This window comes from Nanorana parkeri, unplaced genomic scaffold, assembly GCF_000935625.1.
Source record: "Nanorana parkeri isolate BGI_ZX_2015 unplaced genomic scaffold, ASM93562v1 scaffold516, whole genome shotgun sequence".
Classification (NCBI taxonomy): Eukaryota; Metazoa; Chordata; class Amphibia; order Anura; family Dicroglossidae; genus Nanorana; species Nanorana parkeri.
Genome location: NW_017306784.1, coordinates 115,055 through 123,716, shown reverse-complemented (window position 1 = coordinate 123,716; position 8,662 = coordinate 115,055).

The window sequence follows — 8,662 nt, the reverse complement described above, 5'->3', positions numbered from 1 at the left end:
ATTATTTATAATTTATTATATTATAATTTTTTAATTTCGTGTTTCAAACTTTACCATACCTGGGATGTCTACTGGACTCTTGTTTGGACAGATTTAGGTGAGTTATTCCTAAGATTTACTAAGAATTATGGGCCTACAATATAAAACAACAAATTTCCATGAAAAACAATGTACCGCTTTGGAATGCTAAAATCCTGAATAATGATACCGCCAGGGAGGTTAAGCAGTTTATCCCCTATACTGCAGTCCCCATTGATGAGTCTGTAAATTGCAGTCATATCCCCTGTTAAGTGTCTGCTCTCTAAGGTGAACAAGTTTTAATTTCTGTAGTCGATCTTCGTAACTCAGGTCCTCCATCCTGATTAATTCTGTTGCCCTGCTCTAAATTTTTGGTAGTTCAAGAACATCTTTCATGAGGGTTGGTGACCAAAATGAAGCCGCACACTTAAAGTGTGGCTGAACCAGTGTTTTTTTCATCTCTTGCAAGAATCCCTCTTTTAATGCAGGATAGCATTCTGCTCACTTTGTTAACTGTAGCTTAGCTTTGCATGCTATTGATGCGTGTGTGGACTATAAGGACCCCCAGGTCTTCTCATCCCAGATTTCTACTGGTGGAGCATGTCCTAAAAAGTATTTTGCATTCTTCATCTTAGCTCCTAAGTGAATAACTTAACATTTATCAATACTGAATTGCATCTCTCATGTTGCAGCCTACTCTTCAATTTTATCTAGGTCTTGCTGCAGTGATTCTATGTCTTCTTGGCAAATTATTGCCCTATAGCTTGGTATCATCGGCAAACATTGAGCTTGAGCTATTTATTCCAACCTCTGTATCGTTTATGAACAAGATAAACAGAACTTGTCCTAGGACCAAACAGTGGGGCACTCCACTTCCAACTTTGGACCATTTCGAAATGGAGCTGTTTATCATTACCCTCTGCATCCATTTTTGTAAATAGTTTTCTACCCATGTACATACAGATTCTTCAGTATCAATGGACCTTATTTTGTAAATAAATGCTTGTGGGGTACTTTATCAAATGCTTCAGCAAAAACCAGATAAACTTCATCAATTGGTCTTCCTCTGTATAAATTAATACTCACTTTCTCATAGGCTGTTAACAGGTAAATGCTATAAGGATAAAAAAGTGACATAAATGAGGGTTACTGTAAACATGTTTTAGCTTTATCAAAAATTGGGGCGTTTCGGTGAAATGCTATACATTGGCAAAATGCATTTATACTGTAGTTTTGCAATACACTCTTATGTGAAAATATAGTGAAGCTGATTTACTAAAGGCAAATAGGCTGTTCACTTTGCAAGGGAATTTGTACTTTGCAGGGAACATTTCTCTTAGTTTAGTGAATGTGGGGAAACTTCATTTTGTAAAGAATACCCAATCATGTGCAAGGAAAGCATTTTTTCTTGAAATATATAGAAGTCCGCAGAGCTTCCCCTCATTCACTAAACTAAAGGAAAACTTCCCCCGATAAGTGCAAATTCCCTCGCAAATGATAATATAACAATTTACACCAGGTTTTATGTAGTATTATATTTGTTTTATTAATAATCAGTAAAAATTAATATTCAAACCTTGCACTTTTGCTATCCATTTTTGTGTTGACCCATAAATGGACTATCAAAAAGTGACATGTACCTTCACACACACACTTTTTATTTCCACAAAATGCATTGGAGTCAAATGGAGAATTAAGGTGGTTTCTAGGCATGTACTGATCTTTAAATGGCTCCTTTTAAATCTACTTTTTTTTTTCTATTATTCAAAACTTATTTTAAACTGGTTTTGCCTTTTTATTTCTTTAAGACAGCAGAGGTCTCTTTCAGTGTTTACATCCTTGGGCTGTGCCTGTGTATTATCTCCCCATAAACTCGTATGGAATTGCAATCCTAGTGCATATACTGCCATGCAGATATACACATGCACAGTACAAAATTATTTCCAAACCTAACTAGCAAATAGCATACGGATGTCCAATGTGTACAGTGGCATGCATGCTGAACATCAAAATGTAGGTTTTGCTCCTTCTGCACCAATAAAAGGCAATAAGCAATGTACATTTCAGAATTTTATCTGAAAATGAAAAAATAAATCATGACTAGGTCATCAGGCAAAGAAATGTGTATGATATGGGCAAAGCAACAGGTCCAAAAAACCCTACTCTCTGTTTGAGCACAAAAGGCAATATATATATATATATACATACATACAGTATATGGGTAATTATCAATGGACCCTTTATTCCAGACAGCTAGGCATGTACACACTTACTGTTGCCACAGTGACGATATCTGTACTTATACAAGTTTATGACTCCTACTCATCATTTGCTATGGCTTATATACTTTTACTGTTTTTTTACGGTCACCTTTATTGATATTGGTATGCATTTCATGAGGTTTTAGTCCTACATAAAAATGAATGCTTAGCTGTGTGCTTTGACTCTGGAGTCTACATACGTGTTATTAAATTCTCCAAGTAATTTACACATCTTGGGCTCATAGTAACTGCTGTGAGTAGAGATGAGTGGAGTGATTTTGGTGATATCCATTTTGCCACAATATTAGATTTAGCCTTTGTCAACATTTCTGCAATTTGTTTTGCAAAAATAAAATAAAATAAAACATTTAAAGAGATAGTGAGTAAATTGTGTTTTTGTTTAAAATTTATTCTCATGATCCTTCACAGTCTTGTTTAGCAAAAAACAATGCCCGGGAGGTTTTGCATTCCTAAAAACTAGCTGAACTTCTTGCTGTCCACCCATTGTAAATAAACTGATGGACAGCAAGCTCCTATCTGTCGGTTGCCTTATATACACATTGGGGGGAATTTATCAAGGGAGTTGCTCCACTTTTCTTTAAGTGACAAATTGTCCACGTTATTTGCCCTTTTAAGCCTTGATAATAAATGTAATTTTCATTAGACATGTTGGGGGGAATTAATCATAGCAATTGCGAGTGTTTGAACTTTCACGGAATATATTTGCACCATATTTATCAAGCTAGTGTAATGTTGTTGAGAAATGAGGTTTAATAGACTGCAGGAAAAAAGACTTCTAACTTCAGGCAAAAAGCTTAACTGTCGCATCTTGAAGAAGTGGTCACGTGGACTTCTTAAGTTGTGACTGTTTTCTTAGGTGATGCTCCAGTTTCATTCAGCCCCGGAACAAGTGCAGATGAAAACAGGTGCAAAAAACATGCAGTTGAAAAAGTAGTGCAAGCTCTGAAGAAAACAGGTGCAAAACATGTGCAAAACATGTGCAAAAAACATGTGCAGTTGGAAAAGTAGTGCAAGCTTTGGTGAAAACAGGGGCACATGTTAAAAGACAGATTTGCACCTAAAAAATGATCTAAGAGGCTAAAACTGTCTTAATTGCTTTGATAAATTCCCCCTATTGTTTTTTCCTGCTCACGTGCACCCAGGATACACTGAAAGTTTTCCTGAGCTCGGTCGCAGAATTGTCGCTGTTTTAGACCAGGTAGAAAACAGCAATAGTAAATTAGAATCACTTGCAGAATTGAGCGATAGCGATTCGTTGGGAAATTCCTCAACAGACACTGAAAGTGAAGACAGCGAGGATTCTGCGACCGAGCTCAGTGATGTGCGAACTTGGTACTCTATTGACTGTGGTACGGATCAGGCAACGCCCCCAGAATTCCCATTTACTGGACCATTTTTTTTATTATTATATTATAATTTTTTATCATTATTTATTATATTATAATTTCTTATAATTGTGAAAAAGTGTCAGGCAGGGCACTGGACAAAGCTCTAGGGACAACATTGAAGTGAAATAGTTTGATACATAAGTGTAATCATAGCAGATTACATTGTATTGTGTGTATTCTGTGTACATTGCAACTTTTCCCGCCGGCTGTGACGCCCGAAAACGAAACTAAAAGTGAGATGCCGGCATCGGTCGGCCGCGTACAGCAGAGGACACCGCGGGCCCGCAGGGACAAGGTAAGTGACACTTTTCTGTGCATTCCCGAGTCTGGCTCTGGGTTACCACTCTTGGTACTGAAAATTATCCCCGAGCCAGACTCGGGAATACCACCAGGGAGGTTAAAGAATAATTCGACTGACTTTTTTATTAACCCTTGAAGTGGGCTACTCTCATAAAGCAAGGGTTAAGTGCTCATTTTTACCTAGGTTAAAAAAAATAAAAGTTATACTCACTCAATTCTACAAGCCAAACAGCTGTGAGAGAGCTCCCTCCTGCCTGTTTCCTCCTCCACTGAAGTGATGGTATTTCCCTCAGTCCTCACGTCCTATACACTGTGTATAGAACATGATGGCTCAGGGATCTAAGACAGCTGTAGCGAAAGGGGAGAGGAGTAGAAATGACCGGTCTTAGAGCAAGCCGGCTCAGAGGATCAGGTGAGTATAACTTTAATTTTGACCCTAGGCAAAAACATAGCGCTTAACCCTTGCAATTTTTTACCCAGAATTCTTCTTTACAAAGATTCTGACAAAGTGGGGCTCATTTACTAAAGCAAATGACCAAAGCAGGGATTAAACAGTATGGTATGCTTGCACCGTGGATACCAATGCACATTAGGATCGCAATCCCTGAACCTATCTGGCTTGCCATACACTAATGTTCAATGCATATGGAGTGGTCCAAGTTTAACCATTAAACATTCAAATAATACTGCTTCTGTGCCTTTTGCTTCTATAAATTGTACTATGGAATGCTTACATCAATGTTTTTTCTGAAAAATAAATTAGTTTGAATAAAACAAATGCAAGCAGCTTACTAAGCAATGAAATGCACAGTTGCCAAGCTATATGACATGCCAAAAAATCCTGTACACCATGCCGTCGTAGGAAAAGATTCAGAATATATGAATAGTTATCACTGGAAACTGTATTCCAACCATCAGCATAAAAAAGGCTGGTACTGGAACGTCTGCACACGCTTGTACCCTTTGTGCAATGACCCTCTACAAACAGTTAACTAGGATTTCCACATATTAAGGCTTTTTACAATGTAATTTAATAACAGCCATGCCCACTTTGTGCAGTTATATTTATATTATTTATGGTGTGGGCACTGAAAAATGCTAACTGCCGTCAGGCTCAAATATGGAGAGAATCACATTTTTATTTTTGTTATACCACAGCTTAGCAGGTGTATTGTCTTGTTGTTGGAGTATACATTTAATAGAAAAACATATTTGTTAAGTATATATGCTGTATTCTGAATACTCTGTAAGAATTAAAGGGTTACTTGTTACAAAGGCCAATACTAGCACAAATGGTTAATTCATGTGGTAAGGTAGTGGTAATGATTTTATATGGAGCAGACCTGCATTATCCAGCTATTCAGAACTAGGGCTAGAAAGACTGTTTAAATCCTTTAATCCATAAATAGGATTTCAGAAGAGCTGGGCAGTGCTCCAAAACTGTAATCTCTACTGTATGAATTATTACAAAGAGATTAAGAGGTTGCCACTAATAACATTTTATATAAATCAGCTTTTGCTGGAGAACAACAAACTGATATTGGAAATAAAAAAATAAAGCTACTAGCATGTGCAGGTTGTTAGTATTCTGTTAACTCATTTTTAGGGATGAGCAGACTGATCTGTACAAATCAGATTGCAGCATGTTGGGCTGTGATACTTAATTTAAATGGTTGCAGATAGCAAGTGATCCATACCACCACTTAGACACACCTCCCAACTGTACCTTACTGCAAAGGGACTGTTCCTCTTTTGAGACCATATCCCTATGTCCTTTCTCCCTCTCAGGTGTCCCTCTTTTTAGTCTGATGTATATATGTCAATAATAAAAAAATTCTTCATCTATCAAAAGTGTTTTACTGTACTTAACCTTTTATCCAACCACTAAATTATTGCATTTGCTATTTTAAAAGGCCAGTATAAATGATAAGTTGTGGATCAGCAGAACTTGTGGGTTTACCAATCTGCTTTTGCTTATTAATTCTTTGTTATCCATGTCACTGGAGGCATGGCAGGAGGTGTGTCCCGCCTATATACTTTGTTCTATAAAGTGTCCCTCTTTCTCGTCTCCGAAACTTCGATCAATTGGCCCCATGTGCACCCAAAAACATTGCTTATCATGACAATATAAATAAAAAACCCTTATGAAGGATGGATGATGATATATACTTTTTCCACAGTTTGCATCAGATGAATGACAAATTTGTTAACACAAATAATGTATAATACATATATAGGTTGATTTAGTAATGGAGTAAAGCAAGTTTCCTTTGTAAACTGTATTTTCACCTTGCAAAGAATATGGCCACCTAAAGGATAATTCCCCTTTCCTAGGTGAATTTGGGAAAATGGAATTACCCCCTCCAATCTGCCCCCCCCACTATACTTACCTTTGGCTTAACACTCCTTCCCCTCTACTGGTGTACATTTTCCCAAACTCACCTGGGAAACTTGAATTACCCTTTAAAAATCCTGTTTTGTTTTTTTCCCATGCACATTATTAGGTTTTTGCCCAATATGTTGCCAATATTTAGCAACATGACTCACAGCAGAATCAGGTGCCATCTTAACATTCTATCCATAACGTATAGGTGTTTACCAACTTTGAAGCATATTTTCATACACACCTACCAAAGATTGGTAAGATAACAACGAAATGTGGTAACCAGTGTATTTAGAGTCCTCCAAATCCTCAACTCTCTCCCTCCCCCTCCCCATATGTGTTAAGGATTAATTGAAAGATAGTCAAGTACAGTATATGACTATATACAGTGGATATAAAAAGTCTACACACCCATGTAAAATGGCAGGTTTCTAAGCTTTAAAAGTCAGAGCAAGATAAATCACTTCAGAATTTGTTCACACCTATAATCTGTATAATTCAATAAAAAAAACATTGTTTAGTGGGAAAAAAATATAAAACAAAATAAGGTGGCTGCATGTACACACCCTCTAATAATTAAGGATGTGGCTGTGTTCAGAATTACATCACATCACATTTAAACTGATGTTAAATCAGTAGTCAGTACACACCTGTCATCAATTAGAGTGACTCTGATTAAGTCGATATAAAGTTCAGCTGTTCCACTAGGATTTTTTTTGACATTTACTTAGTTGCCTCTTAAGGTGCCCATACACTGCTCGATTCTCGTACGAGAATCGTGGGAAATCCCGCGATCGTACGAGAATCGAGCAGTGTGAACGGAGACCGTTTCTACTATAAGGTCGCACGTCTTCCGTCGAACCAGCATGTTCGAAAACCAGCCGGGAATCGTACGATTCTCGGCTGGTTAGAACGGTGCTCGGAAGTCAAATGCCGAACGGTCCGGTGTGCGCGCGCGCACACTGCCCGTTCAGCATTGCGGTCATCGGAAGCCCGCCCCTCAGGGGGGCAGACTTGCGATGATCGAGAGTGCGATCTGCCTGTCCAAGATAGGCAGATCGTACGTTTTTTTAATCCCTGTACAACCATCGCAAGACTAAGGTCTTGCGATGGTTGTACAGTTTATGGCCACCTTTACAGCAAAAGCCATGATCCACAAGGAGCTTACAAAGCTTCAAATGGATCTCAATGTTAGAAGGTCTCAGTCAGGAGAAAGGTACAATGAAACATTCATCAATGAGTGGAGAAAATATGGCACAACAGTGACATTACCAAGAACTGGATGTTCTCCCAAAATTGTCTGACAAAAAAAACAAGAAGAAAACTAGTCCAGGAGGATGCCAAGAGGCCTACAGCAACAATAAAGGAGCTGCAGGAATTTCTGGCAAGCGTTGGATGTGTACCACATGTGAAAACAGTCTCCCTTATTCTTCAGATATCTGGGTTGTGGGGTAGGTTGACAGGATAGAAGCATTTTCTTCCAAGCCCAACTACATTTTGTAAAAACCTACACCGTCTGACAAAAGCATGTGGGAAAATGTGTTATGTCTGACCATAATTTCAAAAAGTATGTTTGGTGCAAAAACAGCACTGTGCATCACAAAAACAACACCATACTCACAGTGAAGCATGGTGATGGCAACATTATCTTTTGGGGCTGTTTTGCTTTAGCTTGAACTGGGACATTAGTATGACATACAATGCAGTTCCCTTGAGGGTTCCTCTCGTCCGACGTCAAAGCTCCAATGTAACAGGGCAATTAATGGTACTCATCAGTGGGTGAAATGTCTACCCTCCCAATCACTCAAAAGAGGGGTATCCCATGAGATTGGTTAGATTAGTCAGCCCAGTGAAACCCCTGTAGGGACCCAAAACATTACGTTTCATAGAGAAAAAGTAAAAATAAAAAATAAATAAAAAAAATGGCAGATAAAAGGAGAGACCAACCAGAGGGTCGCTTTCCGAAAAGCCTTGTCATGTGGCCCACAAACCATGGGCTGATGTAGGGTGTTTACTGGGCCAAGTGGGAGGCGGTCCTCATTGAAGGTCAGGGAGAAGACGTAGGATCAGATCAGATGAAAGAGCCAATCTGGTACAGTGAAGTCCGGACTGAAGATCCGAAAACATACTAATCATTGTTCATTTTGGGATGGGTGAAGAGGAGTCTGGAGGTCTTGGACCCAGAGATCTATGCTCTCTATCGATCTGGATGGGGCACCCAAGGGATTATCCAGGTACAGATTGAATACATCACTGACCGTAGCTCTGAGGTCATTGCCAGTTGCAGACTC